Genomic DNA, 15,859 nt, shown 5'->3' with positions numbered 1-15,859 from the left:
TAAATAAAATAAATAAATAAAAGGCATTGAAAGTGTGCTAGGCTTTGACCCAAACTCTTAATTTTTTTTGAAAAAAAATACGGTTTGTTAATTTTTAAAACCAGTTTAAAAATGCTTTGAAACATTAAGAATCGGTTTTGGAATGTAAAATGGTTTGACACCCATATTTAAAAGTCAATTTAAAAATAAAGATATTTTAAAATCTCATAACAAAATTTTACACCAGTTTCAAATCAAATTTTCTTTCAAAAACTACATTTGAAAACTTTTTTCTCGAATGTTAGCTTTCAAAATTTGTATAAAAAGAAAGAGGGTGTGGTGGGCATATTCGTCACATATTTTTATTTTCATTTTTATCTTTGTAAAAAAAGTTTAACAAATAAGTATTATAATAATTTATAACATAACAAGTACCCAACACACCCACAAATTAATGCTTATTGCTACTAGCTTTCTACATGGCAATCGGCAACGCGCCACCTAAATATTGTTACAAAAACATGTACTATTGTTTTAACTGTGTCAACATGTAGTGTTGAATATAATTAATACTTAAAATAATTGTGAATGAATATGCTGAAAATAATGTTTACTCAAACAAAAATAAATACTTTTTATTAGTAGAAATTTTTATTACATTAAAACAAAAAGCATGAAAATATTTTGATAATGATTATTCTTAATTTTGTTTAAATTTCTTCTTCTAATAAATGTTGTATTAAACGATATTTATTTTCATAACATCATCATATCTTTTAAGTTCTTCAATAAAAAAATATATTTTTGTACTCTACCATGATTTTCAAATCATGTTTGTTATCCACGGGAAAAACAATCCATTCAAATTACAGAATTTACAATGCTAGTGGTGCTTGACAATCTTTAGTGACGTCTTAGCATGCATCCTCAATTGTTTTGAAATATAAAATATTGTGAGTATTAAACTTGGTTTGAAACACTTTATTATCATTCAATTTTGCCTTTGGGGCCTTTAATTTAAATTTAGTTAGTAGTCGAACTACAATGCATGTGCATTATATTTGTGTTATAAATTATAATTGTATAGTCTACATGTGATTTCATTTACGCGGGCATGCTTATTATATGGTAACGTACTTTATATACCCTACATATTTTGATAATAAAATAAAAATTATTATCTCATTGAGACACTTCCTCCCTTTTTCTTCTCATTTAACCACAGGGTTTCATATTTATTATTTTTCTCACTTTTTTATTTCATATTATGAACGCAATTAGAGTAGATCCAATGAATTCTTATTGCATTGGTAGTCATATTTTCTTAATATTTAAAATTTCGGTGTTGTGTGCCTGAAATTAAATTGAACATACATTCTTGCCAAGACCACATTACATTATATACTAGGCTGCACAATCAAACATTATTCTAAATTTTAATTTTATTCAAAAATTTAATTACCATACTTGTATGTTGTTAGACTATAGAATAAATTCTTTTTGTAATCAGGATAACGTAGATTTTATTGTATAGAATTGGAAGAATGGAAATTAATGACACTTTTATTTGTGACTCAGAAAATGTGACGATTGTAAATGTATGTCCGTGTTACATAAATGCAATGTAAGCCTATTTGGGTTTCGACTGGTTGAACTTGGCCTTGAGAGAAAAAAATGGACTCAACAGGTCGCTTGCACGGCTAGTCTAGTCGGGCCGTTGTCAGCACCAGCTACACCAAATGCTTCTTTTGTCACTGCAAACCCGCAACTACTTTTTCCAATGCACGCTGCTTCCACCACAGACCGACTATCAGTAGCTTCCCAAGAGCCCTTCTCAAAAGAGCCACACTTTCCTTTTGGGTTTCCAAAGCTAGCGAATTGGATTTGTGAGATTACTTGTCCACCTTGGCATGATAGCTCTAACAACGCACCTTCATGGACATGAGCACAAATGGTTCCTGTTGTGACTGTTTGGAAGGAAACGTTTTGAGGGTTTCCACCTATCTCTTCAAACAAAACCAATGTGTTCTTGTCACTGTTTAAGAACGACCTTGGCACATGGTACCACCTTTGTGATGGATTGCCACAGTTGGTGTTGCACTTTTCTGTTACGTAACTTCCGCGGTAGTCACAAGTGTCAGTGCATCCATTGGTAGCAGTAATCCAAGAAGGCCAATAACGACCAATGCTATGACCATTCACCCAAGCATGTCCTTTACCCAACCCTTGCAAGTCCACCACCACGGGGTTTGTTCCATAAGGAGCTTCAAAGTCTGCTTTATACCAAGTCATGGGTTTACCAACAGGATAGGATGAATTAGCGTGCCATGATACACCGATGTGTGGTTGCAGATCATAGAGACGTTTTCTTTCCCCGTTCAAACCAATCTTGTAAGACCAAAGGTTGGTTGACAAATCCATAGTCACGTTGTTCTTCCCAATTAATTGAACAGGACCGCCTGTTATACCGGTCTTTATCTTATCGAACCCTGCCCCGTAATTTGCAAGCCCCATGGTGGCACTAAGCAAAGCTATGATGTTTGTTCCCTTCTTTAAAGAGACTTGTTTCTCGTACGTGAAGTTGCTTCCCCACTGGCTAAATTTGTATCCCGCATACCTTCTATTAACATAAGCATGGAGCGTATGACCCATGGTGTCCACACGAAGAGTTGCATTGCTCCAAATGGAGGTGTCGTTGATATCGACGTTGGTCATGTACCACAGGTAGTCACTGGCATCCAAAGTTAGGTCCTTTTGCTCGAGAAGCTGGTTTGCATTGAGACTGCCCTTTCCAAGCAAGGCATCTTTCTTTCGCTCCGGTGCCCACCCCCAAGTTAGCTTACCAGAAGCATCATCACTCTTTTTCACCATTACTGAGGTCTGGCTGTTAACCTTTGCGGTGTTGAAAACTTCTTTGTTGCAACCGTCAAGAATGGTCACGGACCAAGCAGGGACAAAGTATTTACCATCCTGTTGTAAGTCAACATTTGCATCTGTGTTACTGTTTGTATTGCTGAGGAAACAAAACCTTGCCCCGCCAGCACCGGTGTATGTTGTCAGTGTGACCGCATTTCCTAAATCCTTGTCAATCCTTGTTGCATTAGTGAGGATCTTTTCCCCTAATTTTATTGCTGCATGAAGTTGCTTAAGATGTCCCCATTTGGGTTGATTCAAATTCCCATACTCATCAAGTGGTGCATCGTAGTCGTAAGATGTTGTGATATATGGGCCTCCTGCTGTGCGACCAAAGTTGGTTCCTCCATGGTACATGTAGTAGTTATTGAGTACACCGCCATTTTGGAAGAACCGTGCAACAGAGAAAGCTGAATCTTCAGCACTTCTGTGGGGGACCCTCTCACCCCACTTTTGGAACCATCCAATCCAATTTTCAGTGAACATTTTGGGACTCTTGGGGTTATTGGGTTGAAAATTGTCACAGTAGTACCCGTTGCAAGTATTGATCATAGGCTGGGGAGCATCGTGTTGTTGACACATGATCCATGGGACACCGATATTTTGTGCTACAGCCATTTGCGCACACCATTTGATATATGATTTCCCTGCATCTCCGTAACCCCACATGATGTTTCCGTATTCATTCTCAATTTGAGCAAGAATAATGGGTCCTCCTTGCGATGCAAACAAATTTGCTTCTTTGATCATGTCCACAATCTTTGTAGTGAAGGTTTGCATTTCGTCCTTGTAGACCGAGTTATCTGTTCTTAGCTCAATCCCCGGCATATTGTGGAGCCACAATGGAAAACCTCCATAGTTCCATTCTGCACAAACATAAGGACCAATCCTTAAAATGGCATACAAACCAGCCTCTTGGACTAGCTTGAAAAATTTGATAAAATCCAAATTTCCTGAGAAATCGTATTCACGTCGAACAGGCTCATGACGGTCCCAAAATACGTAACTTTCAATGGCATCAAGGCCTCCATCCTTGGCCTTTTGAATGATGTCTGGCCACATCTCCACTGTGCTTCGTGGATAATGGACAGAACCAGAAAAAATAAGACGCCTTTCCCCGTTAATAATGAGAGCATTTGCATCATATGTGACCTCTGTGGCAAAGCATGAGCGTAACGCTGCCAGGCTCAACAAGAGAATCCCGACCCAAGATGAGGAACCCATTGCAAATAGGTATGAAAATTCAATATTTTTTATTGCCTAGATGAAATAGACGTGGGGGGTTTTATAGCAACGTTAGCAAGTTATAACAGCTAATGAATAACAAAGTTGTTCTTGTCGTCGTCATTTTCGAATGAATCAACTATTATTAGTTGGTAACTGTGGTAAAGATATGTAAGAAAGGATGAGCACGTTCCAAATATGGATGAAATTTCCTTTAACTCCTTTAATCCTTATCCTTGAGAAGCATGGCCTAAACCAACCTTGTTGTACTTTTGAAATCCTTGCGTGTGCGTGAGATGTCGAGGTTGTTGCAAATGATAAGTCGTAAGACGTGACACTCTGTGATGGGCTGGTCGTTTATTCCCCCCCCCCCCCCAATCTTTTAAATTTTCCATATTAATTCCAATATTTGAACAATGATATATAATTCAATATGTTCAAGTTTTGGATCCATTTATTTTTTAATTGGGATTAATGATTCACTCGGGTTAGGCATTTAATAGGAACCCATTGATGGGGTTCCTTTGTTGATTTCTAAATAAGGTGTGGAGGATATGTTTAGTTAACTAAATTTATTATGAGAAACCTAAGTTTATTTACAGATTGAGAGATGGATATAAGCTGTGAAAATGAAGAGATTTAGTATGTGCAAAGTATTTTATTGCAATGATATTAATTTAAAATAAGTGTAATTTCATTAATTCTTTATGTTGAAATTTTTAAGAGAAATTAAACTGATAATTAATATTGAAACTAAGGATTAATGCAGTGACCAAATGACCAGGAACTTAATAACATGGGTAGAGCAAAAACTAAATACAAAAAATTTACTAATTTCTCCTATACAAAATCATCTATAACCAATAGCATGAGATGTAGGGGTGGGCATGGTTTGGATTACCATATAAATAAAATAAATAAATAAAAGGCATTGAAAGTGTGCTAGGCTTTGACCCAAACTCTTAATTTTTTTTGAAAAAAAATACGGTTTGTTAATTTTTAAAACCAGTTTAAAAATGCTTTGAAACATTAAGAATCGGTTTTGGAATGTAAAATGGTTTGACACCCATATTTAAAAGTCAATTTAAAAATAAAGATATTTTAAAATCTCATAACAAAATTTTACACCAGTTTCAAATCAAATTTTCTTTCAAAAACTACATTTGAAAACTTTTTTCTCGAATGTTAGCTTTCAAAATTTGTATAAAAAGAAAGAGGGTGTGGTGGGCATATTCGTCACATATTTTTATTTTCATTTTTATCTTTGTAAAAAAAGTTTAACAAATAAGTATTATAATAATTTATAACATAACAAGTACCCAACACACCCACAAATTAATGCTTATTGCTACTAGCTTTCTACATGGCAATCGGCAACACGCCACCTAAATATTGTTACAAAAACATGTACTATTGTTTTAACTGTGTCAACATGTAGTGTTGAATATAATTAATACTTAAAATAATTGTGAATGAATATGCTGAAAATAATGTTTACTCAAACAAAAATAAATACTTTTTATTAGTAGAAATTTTTATTACATTAAAACAAAAAGCATGAAAATATTTTGATAACGATTATTCTTAATTTTGTTTAAATTTCTTCTTCTAATAAATGTTGTATTAAACGATATTTATTTTCATAACATCATCAGATCTTTTAAGTTCTTCAATAAAAAAATATATTTTTGTACTCTACCATGATTTTCAAATCATGTTTGTTATCCACGGGAAAAACAATCCATTCAAATTACAGAATTTACAATGCTAGTGGTGCTTGACAATCTTTAGTGACGTCTTAGCTTGCATCCTCAATTGTTTTGAAATATAAAATATTGTGAGTATTAAACTTGGTTTGAAACACTTTATTATCATTCAATTTTGCCTTTGGGGCCTTTAATTTAAATTTAGTTAGCAGTCGAACTACAATGCATGTGCATTATATTTGTGTTATAAATTATAATTGTATAGTCTACATGTGATTTCATTTACGCGGGCATGCTTATTATATGGTAATGTACTTTATATATCCTACATATTTTGATAATAAAATAAAAATTATTATCTCATTGAGACACTTCCTCCCTTTTTCTTCTCATTTAACCACAGGGTTTCATATTTATTATTTTTCTCACTTTTTTATTTCTTATTATGAACGCAATTAGAGTAGATCCAATGAATTCTTATTGCATTGGTAGTCATATTTTCTTAATATTTAAAATTTCGGTGTTGTGTGCCTGAAATTAAATTGAACATACATTCTTGCCAAGACCACATTACATTATATACTAGGCTGCACAATCAAACATTATTCTAAATTTTAATTTTATTCAAAAATTTAATTACCATACTTGTATGTTGTTAGACTATAGAATAAATTCTTTTTGTAATCAGGATAACGTAGATTTTATTGTATAGAATTGGAAGAATGGAAATTAATGACACTTTTATTTGTGACTCAGAAAATGTGACGATTGTAAATGTATGTCCGTGTTACATAAATGCAATATAAGCCTATTTGGGTTTCGACTGGTTGAACTTGGCCTTGAGAGAAAAAAATGGACTCAACAGGTCGCTTGCACGGCTAGTCTAGTCGGGCCGTTGTCAGCACCAGCTACACCAAATGCTTCTTTTGTCACTGCAAACCCGCAACTACTTTTTCCAATGCACTTTGCTTCCACCAAAGACCGACTATCAGTAGCTTCCCAAGAGCCCTGCTCAAAAGAGCCACACTTTCCTTTTGGGTTTCCAAAGCTAGCGAATTGGATTTGTGAGATTACTTGTCCACCTTGGCATGATAGCTCTAACAACGCACCTTCATGGACATGAGCACAAATGGTTCCTGTTGTGACTGTTTGGAAGGAAACTTTTTGAGGGTTTCCACCTATCTCTTCAAACAAAACCAATGTGTTCTTGTCACTGTTTAAGAACGACCTTGGCACATGGTACCACCTTTGTGATGGATTGCTACAGTTGGTGTTGCACTTTTCTGTTACGTAACTTCCGCGGTAGTCACAAGTGTCAGTGCATCCATTGGTAGCAGTAATCCAAGAAGGCCAATAACGACCAATGCTATGACCATTCACCCAAGCATGTCCTTTACCCAACCCTTGCAAGTCCACCACCACGGGGTTTGTTCCATAAGGAGCTTCAAAGTCTGCTTTATACCAAGTCATGGGTTTACCAACAGGATAGGATCAATTAGCGTGCCATGATACACCGATGTGTGGTTGCAGATCATAGAGACGTTTTCTTTCCCCGTTCAAACCAATCTTGTAAGACCAAAGGTTGGTTGACAAATCCATAGTCACGTTGTTCTTCCCAATTAATTGAACAGGACCGCCTGTTATACCGGTCTTTATCTTACCGAACCCTGCCCCGTAATTTGCAAGCCCCACGGTGGCACTAAGCAAAGCTATGATGTTTGTTCCCTTCTTTAAAGAGACTTGTTTCTCGTACGTGAAGTTGCTTCCCCACTGGCTAAATTTGTATCCCGCATACCTTCTATTAAATTAAGCATGGAGCGTATGACCCATGGTGTCCACACGAAGAGTTGCATTGCTCCAAATGGAGGTGTCGTTGATATCGACGTTGGTCATGTACCACAGGTAGTCACTGGCATCCAAAGTTAGGTCCTTTTGCTCGAGAAGCTGGTTTGCATTGAGACTGCCCTTTCCAAGCAAGGCATCTTTCTTTCGCTCCGGTGCCCACCCCCAAGTTAGCTTACCAGAAGCATCATCACTCTTTTTCACCATTACTGAGGTCTGGCTGTTAACCTTTGCGGTGTTGAAAACTTCTTTGTTGCAACCGTCAAGAATGGTCACGGACCAAGCAGGGACAAAGTATTTACCATCATGTTGTAAGTCAACATTTGCATCTGTGTTACTGTTTGTATTGCTGAGGAAACAAAACCTTGCCCCGCCAGCACCGATGTATGTTGTCAGTGTGACCGCATTTCCTAAATCCTTGCCAATCCTTGTTGCATTAGTGAGGATCTTTTCCCCCAATTTTATTGCTGCATGAAGTTGCTTAAGATGTCCCCATTTGGGTTGATTAAAATTCCCATACTCATCAAGTGGTGCATCGTAGTCGTAAGATGTTGTGATATATGGGCCTCCTGCTGTGCGACCAAAGTTGGTTCCTCCATGGTACATGTAGTAGTTATTGAGTACACCGCCATTTTGGAAGAACCGTGCAACAGAGAAAGCTGAATCTTCAGCACTTCTGTGGGGGACCCTCTCACCCCACTTTTGGAACCATCCAATCCAATTTTCAGTGAACATTTTGGGACTCTTGGGGTTATTGGGTTGAAAATTGTCACAGTAGTACCCGTTGCAAGTATTGATCATAGGCTGGGGAGCATCGTGTTGTTGACACATGATCCATGGGACACCGATATTTTGTGCTACAGCCATTTGCGCACACCATTTGATATATGATTTCCCCGCATCTCCGTAACCCCACATGATGTTTCCATATTCATTCTCAATTTGAGCAAGAATAATGGGTCCTCCTTGCGATGCAAACAAATTTGCTTCTTTGATCATGTCCACAATCTTTGTAGTGAAGGTTTGCATTTCGTCCTTGTAGACCGAGTTATCTGTTCTTAGCTCAATCCCCGGCATATTGTGGAGCCACAATGGAAAACCTCCATAGTTCCATTCTGCACAAACATAAGGACCAATCCTTAAAATGGCATACAAACCAGCCTCTTGGACTAGCTTGAAAAATTTGATAAAATCCAAATTTCCTGAGAAATCGTATTCACGTCGAACAGGCTCATGACGGTCCCAAAATACGTAACTTTCAATGGCATCAAGGCCTCCATCCTTGGCCTTTTGAATGATGTCTGGCCACATCTCCACTGTGCTTCGTGGATAATGGACAGAACCAGAAAAAATAAGACGCCTTTCCCTGTTAATAATGAGAGCATTTGCATCATATGTGACCTCTGTGGCAAAGCATGAGCGTAACGCTGCCAGGCTCAACAAGAGAATCCCGACCCAAGATGAGGAACCCATTGCAAATAGGTATGAAAATTCAATATTTTTTATTGCCTAGATGAAATAGACGTGGGGGGTTTTATAGCAACGTTAGCAAGTTATAACAGCTAATGAATAACAAAGTTGTTCTTGTCGTCGTCATTTTCGAATGAATCAACTATTATTAGTTGGTAACTGTGGTAAAGATATGTAAGAAAGGATGAGCACGTTCCAAATATGGATGAAATTTCCTTTAACTCCTTTAATCCTTATCCTTGAGAAGCATGGCCTAAACCAACCTTGTTGTACTTTTGAAATCCTTGCGTGTGCGTGAGATGTCGAGGTTGTTGCAAATGATAAGTCGTAAGACGTGACACTCTGTGATGGGCTGGTCGTTTATTCCCCCCCCCCCCCAATCTTTTAAATTTTCCATATTAATTCCAATATTTGAACAATGATATATAATTCAATATGTTCAAGTTTTGGATCCATTTATTTTTTAATTGGGATTAATGATTCACTCGGGTTAGGCATTTAATAGGAACCCATTGATGGGGTTCCTTTGTTGATTTCTAAATAAGGTGTGGAGGATATGTTTAGTTAACTAAATTTATTATGAGAAACCTAAGTTTATTTACAGATTGAGAGATGGATATAAGCTGTGAAAATGAAGAGATTTAGTATGTGCAAAGTATTTTATTGCAATGATATTAATTTAAAATAAGTGTAATTTCATTAATTCTTTATGTTGAAATTTTTAAGAGAAATTAAACTGATAATTAATATTGAAACTAAGGATTAATGCAGTGACCAAATGACCAGGAACTTAATAACATGGGTAGAGCAAAAACTAAATACAAAAAATTTACTAATTTCTCCTATACAAAATCATCTATAACCAATAACATGAGATGTAGGGGTGGGCATGGTTTGGATTACCATATAAATAAAATAAATAAATAAAAGGCATTGAAAGTGTGCTAGGCTTTGACCCAAACTCTTAATTTTTTTTGAAAAAAAATACGGTTTGTTAATTTTTAAAACCAGTTTAAAAATGCTTTGAAACATTAAGAATCGGTTTTGGAATGTAAAATGGTTTGACACCCATATTTAAAAGTCAATTTAAAAATAAAGATATGTTAAAATCTCATAACAAAATTTTACACCAGTTTCAAATCAAATTTTCTTTCAAAAACTACATTTGAAAACTTTTTTCTCGAATGTTAGCTTTCAAAATTTGTATAAAAAGAAAGAGGGTGTGGTGGGCATATTCGTCACATATTTTTATTTTCATTTTTATCTTTGTAAAAAAAGTTTAACAAATAAGTATTATAATAATTTATAACATAACAAGTACCCAACACACCCACAAATTAATGCTTATTGCTACTAGCTTTCTACATGGTAATCGGCAACGCGCCACCTAAATATTGTTACAAAAACATGTACTATTGTTTTAACTGTGTCAACATGTAGTGTTGAATATAATTAATACTTAAAATAATTGTGAATGAATATGCTGAAAATAATGTTTACTCAAACAAAAATAAATACTTTTTATTAGTAGAAATTTTTATTACATTAAAACAAAAAGCATGAAAATATTTTGATAACGATTATTCTTAATTTTGTTTAAATTTCTTCTTCTAATAAATGTTGTATTAAACGATATTTATTTTCATAACATCATCAGATCTTTTAAGTTCTTCAATAAAAAAAATATATTTTTGTACTCTACCATGATTTTCAAATCATGTTTGTTATCCACGGGAAAAACAATCCATTCAAATTACAGAATTTACAATGCTAGTGGTGCTTGACAATCTTTAGTGACGTCTTAGCATGCATCCTCAATTGTTTTGAAATATAAAATATTGTGAGTATTAAACTTGGTTTGAAACACTTTATTATCATTCAATTTTGCCTTTGGGGCCTTTAATTTAAATTTAGTTAGTAGTCGAACTACAATGCATGTGCATTATATTTGTGTTATAAATTATAATTGTATAGTCTACATGTGATTTCATTTACGCGGGCATGCTTATTATATGGTAACGTACTTTATATATCCTACATATTTTGATAATAAAATAAAAATTATTATCTCATTGAGACACTTCCTCCCTTTTTCTTCTCATTTAACCACAGGGTTTCATATTTATTATTTTTCTCACTTTTTTATTTCTTATTATGAACGCAATTAGAGTAGATCCAATGAATTCTTATTGCATTGGTAGTCATATTTTCTTAATATTTAAAATTTCGGTGTTGTGTGCCTGAAATTAAATTGAACATACATTCTTGCCAAGACCACATTACATTATATACTAGGCTGCACAATCAAACATTATTCTAAATTTTAATTTTATTCAAAAATTTAATTACCATACTTGTATGTTGTTAGACTATAGAATAAATTCTTTTTGTAATCAGGATAACGTAGATTTTATTGTATAGAATTGGAAGAATGGAAATTAATGACACTTTTATTTGTGACTCAGAAAATGTGACGATTGTAAATGTATGTCCGTGTTACATAAATGCAATGTAAGCCTATTTGGGTTTCGACTGGTTGAACTTGGCCTTGAGAGAAAAAAATGGACTCAACAGGTCGCTTGCACGGCTAGTCTAGTCGGGCCGTTGTCAGCACCAGCTACACCAAATGCTTCTTTTGTCACTGCAAACCCGCAACTACTTTTTCCAATGCACGCTGCTTCCACCACAGACCGACTATCAGTAGCTTCCCAAGAGCCCTTCTCAAAAGAGCCACACTTTCCTTTTGGGTTTCCAAAGCTAGCGAATTGGATTTGTGAGATTACTTGTCCACCTTGGCATGATAGCTCTAACAACGCACCTTCATGGACATGAGCACAAATGGTTCCTGTTGTGACTGTTTGGAAGGAAACGTTTTGAGGGTTTCCACCTATCTCTTCAAACAAAACCAATGTGTTCTTGTCACTGTTTAAGAACGACCTTGGCACATGGTACCACCTTTGTGATGGATTGCCACAGTTGGTGTTGCACTTTTCTGTTACGTAACTTCCGCGGTAGTCACAAGTGTCAGTGCATCCATTGGTAGCAGTAATCCAAGAAGGCCAATAACGACCAATGCTATGACCATTCACCCAAGCATGTCCTTTACCCAACCCTTGCAAGTCCACCACCACGGGGTTTGTTCCATAAGGAGCTTCAAAGTCTGCTTTATACCAAGTCATGGGTTTACCAACAGGATAGGATGAATTAGCGTGCCATGATACACCGATGTGTGGTTGCAGATCATAGAGACGTTTTCTTTCCCCGTTCAAACCAATCTTGTAAGACCAAAGGTTGGTTGACAAATCCATAGTCACGTTGTTCTTCCCAATTAATTGAACAGGACCGCCTGTTATACCGGTCTTTATCTTATCGAACCCTGCCCCGTAATTTGCAAGCCCCACGGTGGCACTAAGCAAAGCTATGATGTTTGTTCCCTTCTTTAAAGAGACTTGTTTCTCGTACGTGAAGTTGCTTCCCCACTGGCTAAATTTGTATCCCGCATACCTTCTATTAACATAAGCATGGAGCGTATGACCCATGGTGTCCACACGAAGAGTTGCATTGCTCCAAATGGAGGTGTCGTTGATATCGACGTTGGTCATGTACCACAGGTAGTCACTGGCATCCAAAGTTAGGTCCTTTTGCTCGAGAAGCTGGTTTGCATTGAGACTGCCCTTTCCAAGCAAGGCATCTTTCTTTCGCTCCGGTGCCCACCCCCAAGTTAGCTTACCAGAAGCATCATCACTCTTTTTCACCATTACTGAGGTCTGGCTGTTAACCTTTGCGGTGTTGAAAACTTCTTTGTTGCAACCGTCAAGAATGGTCACGGACCAAGCAGGGACAAAGTATTTACCATCCTGTTGTAAGTCAACATTTGCATCTGTGTTACTGTTTGTATTGCTGAGGAAACAAAACCTTGCCCCGCCAGCACCGGTGTATGTTGTCAGTGTGACCGCATTTCCTAAATCCTTGTCAATCCTTGTTGCATTAGTGAGGATCTTTTCCCCCAATTTTATTGCTGCATGAAGTTGCTTAAGATGTCCCCATTTGGGTTGATTCAAATTCCCATACTCATCAAGTGGTGCATCGTAGTCGTAAGATGTTGTGATATATGGGCCTCCTGCTGTGCGACCAAAGTTGGTTCCTCCATGGTACATGTAGTAGTTATTGAGTACACCGCCATTTTGGAAGAATCGTGCAACAGAGAAAGCTGAATCTTCAGCACTTCTGTGGGGGACCCTCTCACCCCACTTTTGGAACCATCCAATCCAATTTTCAGTGAACATTTTGGGACTCTTGGGGTTATTGGGTTGAAAATTGTCACAGTAGTACCCGTTGCAAGTATTGATCATAGGCTGGGGAGCATCGTGTTGTTGACACATGATCCATGGGACACCGATATTTTGTGCTACAGCCATTTGCGCACACCATTTGATATATGATTTCCCCGCATCTCCGTAACCCCACATGATGTTTCCGTATTCATTCTCAATTTGAGCAAGAATAATGGGTCCTCCTTGCGATGCAAACAAATTTGCTTCTTTGATCATGTCCACAATCTTTGTAGTGAAGGTTTGCATTTCGTCCTTGTAGACCGAGTTATCTGTTCTTAGCTCAATCCCCGGCATATTGTGGAGCCACAATGGAAATCCTCCATAGTTCCATTCTGCACAAACATAAGGACCAATCCTTAAAATGGCATACAAACCAGCCTCTTGGACTAGCTTGAAAAATTTGATAAAATCCAAATTTCCTGAGAAATCGTATTCACGTCGAACAGGCTCATGACGGTCCCAAAATACGTAACTTTCAATGGCATCAAGGCCTCCATCCTTGGCCTTTTGAATGATGTCTGGCCACATCTCCACTGTGCTTCGTGGATAATGGACAGAACCAGAAAAAATAAGACGCCTTTCCCCGTTAATAATGAGAGCATTTGCATCATATGTGACCTCTGTGGCAAAGCATGAGCGTAACGCTGCCAGGCTCAACAAGAGAATCCCGACCCAAGATGAGGAACCCATTGCAAATAGGTATGAAAATTCAATATTTTTTATTGCCTAGATGAAATAGACGTGGGGGGTTTTATAGCAACGTTAGCAAGTTATAACAGCTAATGAATAACAAAGTTGTTCTTGTCGTCGTCATTTTCGAATGAATCAACTATTATTAATTGGTAACTGTGGTAAAGATATGTAAGAAAGGATGAGCACGTTCCAAATATGGATGAAATTTCCTTTAACTCCTTTAATCCTTATCCTTGAGAAGCATGGCCTAAACCAACCTTGTTGTACTTTTGAAATCCTTGCGTGTGCGTGAGATGTCGAGGTTGTTGCAAATGATAAGTCGTAAGACGTGACACTCTGTGATGGGCTGGTCGTTTATTCCCCCCTCCCCCAATCTTTTAAATTTGCCATATTAATTCCAATATTTGAACAATGATATATAATTCAATATGTTCAAGTTTTGGATCCATTTATTTTTTAATTGGGATTAATGATTCACTCGGGTTAGGCATTTAATAGGAACCCATTGATGGGGTTCCTTTGTTGATTTCTAAATAAGGTGTGGAGGATATGTTTAGTTAACTAAATTTATTATGAGAAACCTAAGTTTATTTACAGATTGAGAGATGGATATAAGCTGTGAAAATGAAGAGATTTAGTATGTGCAAAGTATTTTATTGCAATGATATTAATTTAAAATAAGTGTAATTTCATTAATTCTTTATGTTGAAATTTTTAAGAGAAATTAAACTGATAATTAATATTGAAACTAAGGATTAATGCAGTGACCAAATGACCAGGAACTTAATAACATGGGTAGAGCAAAAACTAAATACAAAAAATTTACTAATTTCTCCTATAAAAAATCATCTATAACCAATAGCATGAGATGTAGGGGTGGGCATGGTTTGGATTACCATATAAATAAAATAAATAAATAAAAGGCATTGAAAGTGTGCTAGGCTTTGACCCAAACTCTTAATTTTTTTTGAAAAAAAATACGGTTTGTTAATTTTTAAAACCAGTTTAAAAATGCTTTGAAACATTAAGAATCGGTTTTGGAATGTAAAATGGTTTGACACCCATATTTAAAAGTCAATTTAAAAATAAAGATATTTTAAAATCTCATAACAAAATTTTACACCAGTTTCAAATCAAATTTTCTTTCAAAAACTACATTTGAAAACTTTTTTCTCGAATGTTAGCTTTCAAAATTTGTATAAAAAGAAAGAGGGTGTGGTGGGCATATTCGTCACATATTTTTATTTTCATTTTTATCTTTGTAAAAAAAGTTTAACAAATAAGTATTATAATAATTTATAACATAACAAGTACCCAACACACCCACAAATTAATGCTTATTGCTACTAGCTTTCTACATGGCAATCGGCAACGCGCCACCTAAATATTGTTACAAAAACATGTACTATTGTTTTAACTGTGTCAACATGTAGTGTTGAATATAATTAATACTTAAAATAATTGTGAATGAATATGCTGAAAATAATGTTTACTCAAACAAAAATAAATACTTTTTATTAGTAGAAATTTTTATTACATTAAAACAAAAAGCATGAAAATATTTTGATAACGATTATTCTTAATTTTTTTTAAATTTCTTCTTCTAATAAATGTTGTATTAAACGATATTTATTTTCATAACATCATCAGATCTTTTAAGTTCTTCAATAAAAAAATATATTTTTGTACTCTACCATG

At 35.8% G+C, this 15,859-nt stretch overlaps 3 pseudogenes; all 3 read right to left on the bottom strand.

Moving 5' to 3' along the window:
• Window positions 1–1,260: 1,260 nt before the first annotated feature.
• Window positions 1,261–4,462, bottom strand: LOC145954173 (beta-galactosidase 7 pseudogene; annotated as a pseudogene).
• Window positions 4,463–6,680: 2,218 nt separating this feature from the next.
• LOC145954740 (beta-galactosidase 7 pseudogene) lies at window positions 6,681–9,489 on the bottom strand (annotated as a pseudogene).
• A 1,416-nt stretch (window positions 9,490–10,905) lies between these two features.
• Window positions 10,906–14,290, bottom strand: LOC145954172 (beta-galactosidase 7 pseudogene; annotated as a pseudogene).
• Window positions 14,291–15,859: the final 1,569 nt, after the last annotated feature.

The sequence above is a fragment of the Cajanus cajan genome, chromosome 2 (genome assembly GCF_000230855.2).
Source record: "Cajanus cajan strain Asha chromosome 2, NIPB_CcT2T_4, whole genome shotgun sequence".
Taxonomy (NCBI): domain Eukaryota; kingdom Viridiplantae; phylum Streptophyta; class Magnoliopsida; order Fabales; family Fabaceae; genus Cajanus; species Cajanus cajan.
This window is presented reverse-complemented; position numbering and strand designations above follow the sequence as displayed.